Genomic DNA, 12,707 nt, shown 5'->3' with positions numbered 1-12,707 from the left:
AAAGCATTATGAGGTTGCCATGGTAAGTGTACTTTTAAAAAAAATTACAATTCTTGTATTTTCGGTTTGTGGATTATTTAAAAAGACTCATTACACACAAAAGGCTGGGGGTTGGGGAAGATAGGGACAGTTAAAAACACGGTAGATTTTATATCTCTTCACTACTACTGGGGGGGAAACAAGACATTTTTATGTTTTGTAAGTGTAACACAGAACCTGATTTGGTTATCGGTTTAATGCTGAGTTGGGGGTAGGCGGTAAGACAACGAAGGTTGTGGGGGGAGGTGAGAAAAACATGAATTAGGTCTATTGTCTATTTATGTGAACATTTGCAAAATTAAATCCAGTGGTGATTGAGTCGTTTCTGATAAAAAAAAAATGCTAGGGAGAGAACACTGGCTAGTTAAAAATGTTCTTAGCTTACTCCCTTCAGCAGCAGTTACACCTCTGGTCTTTTTACCTACCTCAACTCTTTGGTTTAATCCAGGTTACTCTTAAAGATTACATACCGACACCCTCAGGTACCTTTAGCCCTAAGAAGGGGCACCAGATATTCAGTTCTGAAAGGAAAGGAAGATCGGGCGTGGAGGGGAGGAAAGGAGAAAATGCTTGTCACACACACACTCTCTTCCACCTCCCCCCCCCCAAAAGAACAAAAGCCCTAAATGGATAGTTTAAAAGTCTCCCTGAAATGTCTTCCCCCTTTTATTTCTCTGTTTTACACTATGAAGAATAGATCTGAAGAATTTCGAGAGATCTATTTAGCCACTTCCCTAGCAAAACTGTCCAACTTAAGCAGTGGTATCAAACTTTAACAATATCGAGTTTGGTGAATCTTTTCACATCCTTCAGAGAATTTTGTTGTCTTGTGGGTTATACATTTTAGAAAAAGTTAATTGTGCTCAGTATTCTTAAACTTTTCTGTTTGGGGAATCTACTCGCCTTCTAAATCGTCAGCAGCTGTTGCCATGGAGATGACTGTGATGCCCTGTATTGTAAGGGACCTGCATAATCAGTCGTCCACTCTTTCATTTCTGAAAGGTGGGATAGGAAATACATTTCTGCCAAAGAAGTTTGTATGTTTCATTTGAAACAATTTATGAGTTCTTGATGTATGCTGAAATGTACATATACGAATGCATACGTGAATGTCCATGGATTGCTGTCAGGATAAGAAATTGGAAAGGACCTTACAGATTTTCTAATCCAACCCCTTATTTTTGGGGGGAGGAGGGGGGCAGAACTAAGGTGTTTTTTCCAAAAGCTAAGTAATACCCCAAATATGAGACAAAGTGTTCTCTTCATTTTGCATTTTAATAATGATATACCAATTTTATTTGCTGGATATTTGTTGTAACATTTACTACATCTGCCTATATGCCTATGAAGCTTTCCATAGGAAACTGTTGTAATTTACCAGTAACCTTATATGCCTTACTTTCCAAACAAATCATTCTTCCTTTTCATCCTGCTACCTATACCTTGTGTGGATGTAGTTCTTTTTAGTTTATGAGAACTTTTAAAACTGAAAGTATTCCACCATAGTTGCCAAAAAAGGAAAAATAGTGACTGCAGGCAGCCCTTCAATGTGTATTTAGCATAAATTGCAAGTCTCTCAGAAAATGTCAGAATATATTATGGAAGAGGATAATTTGTGGTAGCCAGAATTTTCATTTAGAAAATTGTTTTTTTTTTTGGATACTTTAAAACACTAAGCAGTTAATTAATGAATTAATTGTCAAATCACACGAACATTGTCCCAGATGATGAAAAGAGATTAAATTCTGAAGGAACATATTTGATTCCATAACTCCCTTTTATATCAAGTAAAATAAGTAATAATCATAACTTAAAAGTATCATCACAGAGTAAGTAATCACCATAAATTAATGGGTTGAAACAGCTTAACCTGGATGTTTTATTAAATGAAAATAATCCATTTTAAAATATACTTCTTTATTCAGTTTTTCCACCTCTGTGTGGATGAAAATGTCATTGCAACTGAAAACAGCAAAGAATAATTTCTTAAAGCGGACAGTTCAAATTCTGGACATTCTTACAGTAAGCAGAGAACGAAGTGCTTTTCTGATGGCAGCACAACTATTACCAAGTAGGTTTATCTATGTATTATACATAAATATGTATGTAGACATACACCTAAATACATTTTTCTCTACCATTTGGGAATATTTTGAATTCCCAAGCATTATAAATATAGAGATTTCCTTTCATTGGAATTGAATACTATCTAACATTGTCTGATAGGATATGTTATCACCTTTATCATTCACTTTTCTCAGAATTCTAATTCTAATTGCTATTATAACAGCCATACAAAAGCCAAGCAGTGGCTATGCTCTGATACCTAAGAGTTCTAATAAGGCAGAACTTGGTGTGTTAGTCATTGACAGCAACCTGTAGCATATTCAAGATTCTCTTTCCGAGTGATTGGATTGGTATCTTTAGTTGGAAGAAAAACAAAAACTGGAACAAAACTAAGAAGGGGTGTAAGGGAGAAATGCCAAGACTGGGAACATTTAGCTATTATATTTACTTTTATAAAAACACCTAAGGCAGCAAATAGAAGGGAAAAGAGCCAAAGTTAAGTTAGTTGTAGCAGTAACTACATTAATAAAGCAGTACAAAATGAAGAATAAAAAGATTGCCATATTTAGTAGAATATACAATGAATATTTTATTCGTTTTTTTTCTTATATTCTTTGATAAACCAAAATGGTTACTCTTAGAATAAAAAAAGTCAAAACTAAGATGTGTCTGTTTAACATAAAGTATAAGTGCTGTATTAGAAAACTATGAGAGAAAATACAATAAATTACAGTTTAATACAAAGCTGAATTTCTATCAGTTTTTTTTTTTTTACATAATCTTCATTAGTGTTGAAGATGGGGAGAATTTTCTTTTCAAATACGCATCTATTTGGTAAAACACAAAATGTATGAAGACATATGCACTAAGTTGGTTCTGAACATAAGGGCTTAGTATAGCTAGTCATTTTGTCCCTGGCATATATAACTACTCAAGTCTGAGTTAATTGCAAAAATACTGTGCCTACAAAAAAGTATGTGTATATGTGAAACATATGACATTATAACAGCTATTTCATAAAAAGAAAAATTTATCACAAACTCAGTTATGCCTATTAAATGGCCTGGAATAAAACAAATTACATCTGCTTCAGAGAACAACATAGTATTGTGATTTTCATTAACTTCAAATTCAAAATCTTTTGGATCATTATAGTATGTTGAAGTTGTTTTAAGGTATAAATTATTATTACTTGATTTCACAAATCTTCTTAATGGATATTTTGATCCTTTAGGTTAAGTTTTATTCTGGTACATAGCCAAATGTGATTAAGTTATAAGCTTTATCTTTCACTAATAAGAGACACATTTCAAGAAAAGAACCTCTCCATATACAATTCTATGAATCAAAATAATTATATTGTAGAAATTCTTGATAATAAACAAATAAAAACTAATGGGAGAGGGAAATAATCTAAATTTATTGTTTTTCTATAAACAGAAAAGGCCCTAATTTTAAATTTATAATATTTACTGTAAGAATAAGTGAGAAATAAAAATATTTTCTTTTAAGGAGTGAAAAGGTCCCAACATTTTTCCTTGACTAAATGCTCTATTTTTATTGTTTTTCTTATGCACCTTTTTTATAAAACCTTTTTTTGTATAGTCTTACGTAGAAGAAGGTAGGAAATGTATTTTGGGCCAGCATAGTGAAAAAATGGACCTGGTAATTTTTTTTCTGACTTATTTACTTATTGTTTCACAGGTAAAATGAAATGTAGATTTGATACACTTATTAAGATAATTTAGGGAGGAAAACCAAGATAATAGTAGAAAAGATATTTGGATGAAAGTTATCAGTATTCAGCAGAAAAATGTATAACTATATTTTGCTATAGAAAATTGTCTTAAAGTACTTAAAATAAGTGCATATTCACTCTGAAATAAATGTGTTCCTAAAAAGTATATAAATCAAATTTTTGAAAATCAGTTTACTTTTAGTCTATTGAGAGAGCTTACCACTCACAGGAGACTTGACTCCTTTTACCAAGTGAAGAATCCTTTTATAATGCAATTTATCTTTTTTATATGTTTCAGACTTTCTTAGGATAAGAACACATGTATTATGTTTTAAGCTACATTATTATAAAGGTTTTATAGGTTTTCTGGGTTTTTTTTTTTTTAGCTGAGTCTATATGGGAAAGGGGAATACACACACATATACACATACACACACACAGCCTTATAGGAAAGGATTTTTTTTTGCACTGAATTAAGTATGTTGAATGTCTACATTAACAATACCTGCCAAATTTGAACAAACTGTATTTTTCACACGAAGACCTATCTGAAAAGATTCTTGAATTTGGACTAAAGAATGATAACAGTTAAAATTCTCATTTGGGTGTAAAATTCAGATCAACTTTTGTTCAATAGTGTTAACAGTAAAAGCTTCACATTGAATAAAGTACCCAAATGATTTCTATTATTTTATTTGTATTTATAAGGCACCCTTAACTGTATTTTATTGGTAGGATTATAGCTTACAGATTTTTTTGGATCTATTTTAACTCCAGCTTATTATAGCCTATTTTGTGTATATCCATATATTCAAGTGCCTATTGAAATATGTGTCTAAGTATATACATATGTGTTACAGATACTTAAAACTATATGTGTCATCATAAAAGCTTAATGGAAAAAAAATCAGGCACTCTAAATTATAGAGTTAGCAGTGATAGGCTGTTGTTAAAATATAAATTTATCATTACACTAATAAGTAAGTGCAATTATTCTTCAGCCAAAACCCACAAATCTTTTAACTCTAAACAATTCATTCCATTCTAAATGTGCATTCGTTATTTTTAAAGTTGTCTTTCTACTAAAATGAAAAAAAAAAAAACCTTACCACCTTTTTTAGAGTAGTCTAGGTTTTATGCATGAAATGGATTAGTCATTGTATTTTTTTAATTTGTGATTTTCATGAAACTTTCATAAATAAATGTTCATAAAATTTTCCTTTAAAATGAATTAGTCGTTTTTATATTTCAGCAAGCTTTATAAACATCTTTTTAAATTCTCATTTTTACAGCACCTCCTTTTTCTTCACAAATAGGAGTGATAACCCTGTTTTGATTTGTTGTATACATTGAAAACCACTGAAACAAATCTTGTGTTTTTTTTCTCTCTGGTCTTTTTAATTGCTTTCAGAATTCTTGTGTGTTCAGTACAAGGCTATGCATGCTGGGCCTTGAACTCATGAGTTTTCCAGAGCTTTTCAGAATATTCAGAAAATGGAAAAGATGGTTATAATAGTCTAGCTTAGAAGCATTTTACTTTCAGTTCAGAAAGGAGGAAAGCAGGTATAGCATTCATTGCTTTGGCATCAGTCTGTTGATATGTATTAAGTGCTTACTATGTTTGAGGCACTGTGCTAAATACTGGGAAAAGGCAGCCCCTGCTCTCAAGATGTTGGAAGTTTAATGAGAGAGATAACATACAGCTATTTACCAGCAAGCTATATGCAATAGGATAAATGAGAGGTTATCAACAGAGGGAAGGCACTGGCAATTAAATGGGATTGGGAGCCATAGAAGCCAGAAGTCAGATGAAATCAGGAGATGGGGTGTCTTCTATGAGACTCAAAGGATCTGAGTTAAAATTCTGTCCCTGACTCTTACTACTTTTGTGACTATTTTTGTGACCTGGAGCAAAATTTCCCTGAGTGCCTCAGTTTCCTTCTCTGTAAAATGGAGGAGGGGAGGGGTGAATTAGAACTGATTGCTTCCATTTCTAGTTCTATAATCTTATGACAAGTGTAATTTTACATTTCATAAAAGGATAAAAAAAGTAATCAAAAGTCACTGTAATGTGAATTTTAAAAAGTGAATGTTTACAAGAGTACTCCCCCTCACCCCACCCCATACATCCTGGGATTTTTGTCAGTATGGAGAATTTTTTGTTGTGGAACATTTCTCCTCTGGTATATATCAGCAATTTGTAGGTTCTAAGGGTTAGAGTTAGTGCCTGGGGCACGGAGAGGATAAGTAGCCTGCTCATTGTTTTACAATTCCACAAGTCAGACTTGAGCATAAGGCTTGCCCTATCTGTGATAGCCTGCTGCCTCTTCTAAGAAGGCACTGAAGAAATTAAAATATTAAAGCTCTGACAAAAATAACCAGAACCATAGATAAGATGGGGGGGATGGGGCTTTTGACTCAATACCTAATTTAGAGCAGACTGCCAGTACTTTCTGTCCTTCAGCAGGTAGAAACAACAGAGCTTAGCAACTAATTAGCAATAATATTTAATTAAAATAAAAAGTGACCAGATGGTGTACTGGGGTGAGCTCCTTCCTCAAGCTGCCCAGCCTCCACCTAACTGGCAGCTTTCTCCAAAAAGTCATCGATTTGGAGTTCCTTCCAGAGTCTATGTTCTCTCTCTGTCACCACAAAAGAGGGCATGCTTTACAGTAGTGACCCTAAGAGTGTTTGGTACTTTACCCAAGCAGAAACAAATTCCTAGTTACATTTCTGAAAATAACGATACTTAAAATTCACAAAGCATTAATTGGCACAATTAAAATTTAGCATAAGTCCAAAATTATTACCTATCTCCTATAGTGTTAGGGTCAATGAATAGCTAAAGTTGCCACAAAAAGACAAACTTTAAAATTCCTGAGTTATTGTTTATTCATCAGTGTGAAATTTGAATTTTGATTTAAACAACATTGGATTTGATATCAGAGGACTTGGGATCAAGTTTTGGCCTTTTTATAACTCAGTGTGTCCTTAGGCAGTGACCACCACTTTTATGGAAGGGGTTGAACTACATGACCTCTGTGGGCCTTTCTCCCTCTAAATCGATGATCTCATAAATATATGTTCTGGTCTTAACATAGAATAAAATAATATATTTTTTAATAGATAATAATGACTTCTGTTCTCTTGGTGCAAATGAAGAGATCTATCACTTTTCTTCATGAAAAGATTAAATGTAATGAGTCTTTGTATGTAGAAATATCCTCCCCCCCCAATTTTTTTGGCTCTCTTTTGCAAGGACCATAAAAGGTAATTTGCTTACAAAGGGGAAGTACAAGTTAGTGGTTATATGAGTCTAAGTTCTTCATGATTAGTTTATACTATTGTGCAAAAGTGAGCCATGTTAGAAAACCTTTAACATGTTGATTGTGCATATGTTTTGTTGTTAGGAGTAAAATGAAGGGACGTTAGTAGCACGGAAGGGACCTTAGAAGTCATCTAAACCAACTCTAGAATTTTACAGATGAGGACGATGAGAATCAGAGAGATTAATTCATTTGCTCAAAATCACACAGGTAATCATGCTTTCCATGCAAGATGCAATTTTCATGCTTTCCGTAACAGAAAAAAAACAATACCTGACAGTCCTGTGAAAAACCATAGAAATACAAAAGTTATTGAATCACACAAATGCTGATGGACACTGTCTTTAAATATCGTAACAATTTGTTTGGGAGTGAAGCTGTAAATTATTTTAAAGGAAATTATATAGGCATTTAAAAATGGTTCTTTTAAATGGAAAAAATATGGTTTCACTTAGTAAGAATATAAGTATTGACTCTGGAATCATAACTTTGCTTTTTTGTCATTATTGCCTTTTCACTTACAACTGAGGGAAAAAGAAGTATTATTAATATGAAGTTTTCCTTATATATACTTAAGTTTCTTCCTTACCTTATATTATCTTATTATTATTATTATTATTATTATATTATCTTATATTATCTGATGCCTTGAAGAAATGTGAAAGTAATTGTCCCTATAATAGTTCATATTTAAAATAGTTTTTATCACAAAAATTACAGAGTACCACCATGGAAAATATCTTTCTTTTAAAGCCCTGTAAGTTAAATGCCAAGTAAGAATATCATTACAAACTTTGCTTTCTTAATGATATAATTGGGCTAGCCTGTTCCTGCTGGGAGCTTCTCCAGGCATCCATTTCATGTTTCCATGTGATCAGTTTTAAGGAAAATCCTCTCCTCATTGTTATATGTATGATTTTATAGGAAGGAAGCGTGTGAAATACTCTTGAACTCATTTTACTTGTGATTTTGAATAGCTTTCAGATTAGAATGATTCCCCCCCGAATTTTATAGGCTTGCCCAATCCAGCTGTATATTTTATATGCTAATGTAAATTCTATTTTTGTTCCCGTTGGGGGTTTAAGTGATTATAATTGTGGCTCTTCAAAAGCCAAACAGATGATGATTGCTGCTTCAGGAATATACCAAAAGAAACTGGCTTTCATTAAACCTGCTCATCCACTTCATAATTATCTCCATTTTATCGAGCTAAGAAGCAGGAAAATGGCAAGTACAGTTCATTGAAGCCAGTTCAGTTATTTAAACATCACTTTACTGAGCTAGCAGGAGGTGTTAATGGGGGGAGTGTTTTTATTCTAAGGCTGTTATATAGCCAGTAGCCCAATGGTGCTGCCATCTGGGAGCCTATGGACTTGAGAGTCAGAGGCCATGGGAAGCTAAGTCCAGGGGTGATGAGCTGAGTGACTCTGAGGAGGGGTTCAGACTGCCTCTAGTGGATACAGAACATAGTTGTATATTGGCAGCTGTTCTGAAACATTTTATTTGCCTTTCCTCTGAATTAGAAGTAGAAAATATAATGAGGCTTCATCCAAAGTGAGCATATTTAGTATACATAAATTAAATGTGTAGGACAAATTAAAATGTAGTTTCCTGGGAAATATAAAAAGCATCCTGACAAAAGATGATCCTTTACATGACTCAAAACATGACACTTGCTTTCAAGGAGACTCCTGCAGAAATTAAAAAAAAAAATAACACCACTTAGTTTAATTCTATAGTAAGGTAGCAAATTCACCCAAATTTCCTGAAGGATTAGTTTTCATAGGTTGATGCAGTGAGGATGGTGTTTTCTCTACTCAAAGTTATGAGCCCCTTGGTTTAGTAGCTATGTTCTGAGGGTAGGGCCATATACACTGACCATATACACTGTTGTATATAGGGAATAATGCTACTGATACTGCCTCCATAAGATTACTGAGAAGAAAGTGGTATCTTAAATATAAGGTTCTTTAGAAATATGAGCTGTTATTTTTGTGGCTGGTGGTGATGAGAATTCTCTTTCTGGGGACACAAGATGATCCCTGCAACTCTCACTCTGTGAACTTTTTCTATGCTAGGGATGTTAGAAATGTGCACATTATATACAAATACATACATACATACATATATATACATTTATATATACATCTGTGCACACACACTTACATGATCCAGCAGATACTCAAGCTACCAACTATAAGAAAGCAATTCCTCACTTAGGTGAGAAATCCAGGAGTTTTCTTCCTTCTGTAGGTTCTAAAATAGTTCAGTACACGGTAGGGCCTAAAGGGAAGAATTAGGATATTACATTTATTTAGAAATGTAAAGAAAAAAACTTTTGGGTCTTTTCTGCAATAATCTCTTCCCATGTCATAGTTTAGCAAATTGAGTGCCTTTTTACCTGATACCGGTTAGCATGAATGTTGATGTCTAAGTGTTTGGGGAATCATAATCAAAAAAGTGTTTGGGGAATCAATTAAAAAAATTTTTAAAAAACCAACAAAATAGAGCTTTTGCATAGTCATGAAAAGACAGTACTTTTATGGTGAGGTATTAGGTAATAAAAAAAGTTACTGGAACTGAGGTGTGTGTGTGTGTGTGCGTGTGTGTGTGTATGTGACTGCGTGTATGTGTATGTGTGTGTTGGTCTAAGACTCATTTTTCTTAAATTCCATTGTCTAAATCATGTTTTGTTTTTGTTTTTTGACCTGTTTGCTTTTGACCAGATCTGTCATTCATCATTATGGGGAGTTCTTGGTTTAAAATTTTGTTTTCCTCTACTAGTACACAGGGCATTTTTTTTGGAGAGTTGCCTAGGGCATTGAGAGATTAAATGAGTTGTTCATGCTCCTAATGCCAGTATATGATAGAAGTGAGACTTGAACATACAGCTTTGTGATTCTGAGGCCAGCTTTTTATCCTCTATCCCACACTGCATTTTGTTCTTATTTTATCTTTCCAAAGAGTGTCCAAACGTTATGTCATTTTGTCTGCACAACCATGTAAAATTAGTAGGTCAAGTATTAAAGAATCACTGAATTTTATAGCTACAAGTAACTCGAGAATACATCTCATCACCCCTCTCCTTCCCTGGCTCTTATTTTAGAAATAAAGAAACATAGGCCCAGAGAGGGAATTGCAGAGCCAAGGCTAGACCTCAGCTTTTCTTATTGTTATTCCCATTTTAAAACGGAATAAATTATCAAGTACATTACTTGCTTAAGGTCACATGTAATGTTTAGAGGAAAGGACGCTGCATTTGGAATCAAGAAATCCTGGGTTAAGTTCCTATTTGATAGCTTTGTAACATAGCCATGTCAGTTAACCTCTAGGTAATTTCCTTATTTGTAAAATTGGGATAATGTAGCCAATAGTATTTATTTTCAAGGTTATGGTGAGTATCAAGTTTATATAATACATATGAAATATTTTACAAACTTTAAAGCATGATGCAAAATGTCAGCTGTTATTTTGACTACATCATGTCGCATTAAGGTGATGATTTAACCCCTCTGCTCATGCTGCCACCAGAGGGCAACTAGGCTTTTGCATGGGTAAGCTCCGTGGTGACTTGTAGGTTTTGCATTTTTAGACCAGAGGTCTTTTGACCAACAAAAGCCTAAAACTCTCCCAGGTGACCAGGTACCATAGAGATTTCTTTAACTCTTTACCAAACTAACTAGATTACAGAAGTGGTCTGCAGGAGCAAAATTCCTTGGTTGATACACTAGGTATTTGCCTCCAGAATTAGTTAAATTACCTATTGTCTATTCCTCCCGTTCTGGTACTGCATTTTTTTCAAGATATTCACAGCACCTAGAACTTTATATGTACCTTCCCCTCCCAATCCCCTGCTACTTGCCGTCCCCTGGTCCCTCTCCCTGTCATTGGCTGTGTCTGGGAACTCAAGGAATTGCTGGGAATTTTTTTTGAGTTCTTCTGGCTACTTCAGTCAAGCTTAAGTTCTGGCACCAGTGGAGTGACAATTGAAGTTATTCTTGACAGTTTCTTGCAGAGGTGTGAAAAACTTTATTTTCTACAGAATGTGAAAGATTTGAAAACTAAAATTAGGACCAGGTCTTCACTTTATGATGGTAATCCCAGTTTATTAAAGGCTATCCTGACTGAATAAAAGCTTCGACAGGTCCTGCCATGTCTATATACTAAAATAATAGCACCTATCTCTTAGGGTTGCTGTGAGGATCAAATGTGATAATAATTTTAAAGCATTTAGCAAAGTGCCTGGTGCATAGTAAACACTATAGAAATGTTAGGTTCATCATCATTATCATCATCTTCTCCTCCTCTTCCCTTTATCAAATGGAAAGCCTTAAAATGTTTGCCTGGTGGACTGAGATTTGTCTTCTGAAGTTTAGTCTGCTTAACTTCAGAGGGACTCATCATCATATTGCTTGCTAAGGTTATCAATTCCTCAGTCATTTTGGTTCAGTTGTTTTCCAGTCCTGTCTGATTCTGTGACTTTATATGGGGTCTTCTTGGCAAAGGTACTGGTTTGCCATTTCCTTCTTCAGCTCATTTTGTAGATGAGGAAACAGGCAAACAGGGTGAAGTCATTTACCCAGGGTAACACAACTAGTAAATTTCTGAGGTCAGATTTGAACTCAAGGAGATGAGTCTTTATGACTCCATGCCCGGGACTCTATCTACTGTATCACTTAGCTGTCCTTTTTCAGCCATAGTTATTCTCAATAAATATCTACTGAGTATTACTGGGACTTGTGTCAAAACCTTAACATCTCAGGAGAACGTACAAGAGTTCATGTTCAATTTGTGTAATCTTTGAGAATCCAGGATCACCTTCATGCCATAGTGAGAAATCAGAGCAGGACTCTGGTGGAGGTATTCTAAGTGTATATGTTTGTATGTGTGTATACATACATGTATGTATCTATTTCATATATATGTGCATATATATAAATAGAATATTTGGTATTGCTAATAAAAATCAATATCCTATCTAGGTATATATGCTTAATACACATATAAAGATAAGCATGTATGTAATGTATATGTGCACATATGTACATATATCATTCCTAGCAAATTATAAGAGGCATGGCAAAGGTCTTGCCACTGTGGGAAACTGGATAAACCCCTTTCTGTGTCCTTGAATTTCTTCAGTGATGGTGATCTCTAATGTTCCTTCTGGCTGTTGTATGTAATTGAATGGAATAAGTATTTATCAAACAACTGCTACTTCTTCTACAACACTGGTGATTATGACTACTACTACTACTACTGGTAGCTAGGTGACTCAGTGTAAAGAGCACTGAGTCTGGAGTCAGGAAGACGTAAATTCAAATCCAGCCTCAGATGGTTGCTACATGTGTCACCCTGGGCAAGTCACTTAACCTCTCTTTGCCTTAATCCACTGGAAAAGGAAATGGCGAACCACTCCAGTATCTTTGCAAAGAAAACCTCTTGGCCATTATTGGCACACTGTGGTCCACAGGGTCCCAAAGAGTTGGACATGACTGAACTACTACTACTGCTATTATTACTACTACTACATAGCA

General features: G+C 34.4%; 1 long non-coding RNA gene across 1 annotated transcript; it reads left to right on the top strand.

The window, feature by feature from the left end:
• The first annotated feature begins 1,964 nt into the window (after positions 1-1,964).
• Positions 1,965-7,657, top strand: LOC140523692 (uncharacterized). Its single transcript, XR_011973440.1, has 2 exons — positions 1,965-2,110; positions 7,255-7,657. It is a non-coding gene; the product is annotated as an uncharacterized lncRNA (long non-coding RNA).
• Positions 7,658-12,707: the final 5,050 nt, after the last annotated feature.

Source organism: Notamacropus eugenii, chromosome 1, assembly GCF_028372415.1.
Source record: "Notamacropus eugenii isolate mMacEug1 chromosome 1, mMacEug1.pri_v2, whole genome shotgun sequence".
Classification (NCBI taxonomy): domain Eukaryota; kingdom Metazoa; phylum Chordata; class Mammalia; order Diprotodontia; family Macropodidae; genus Notamacropus; species Notamacropus eugenii.
Note: the sequence above shows the minus strand (reverse complement) of the source record. Positions and strands in the feature narration are given on the sequence as shown.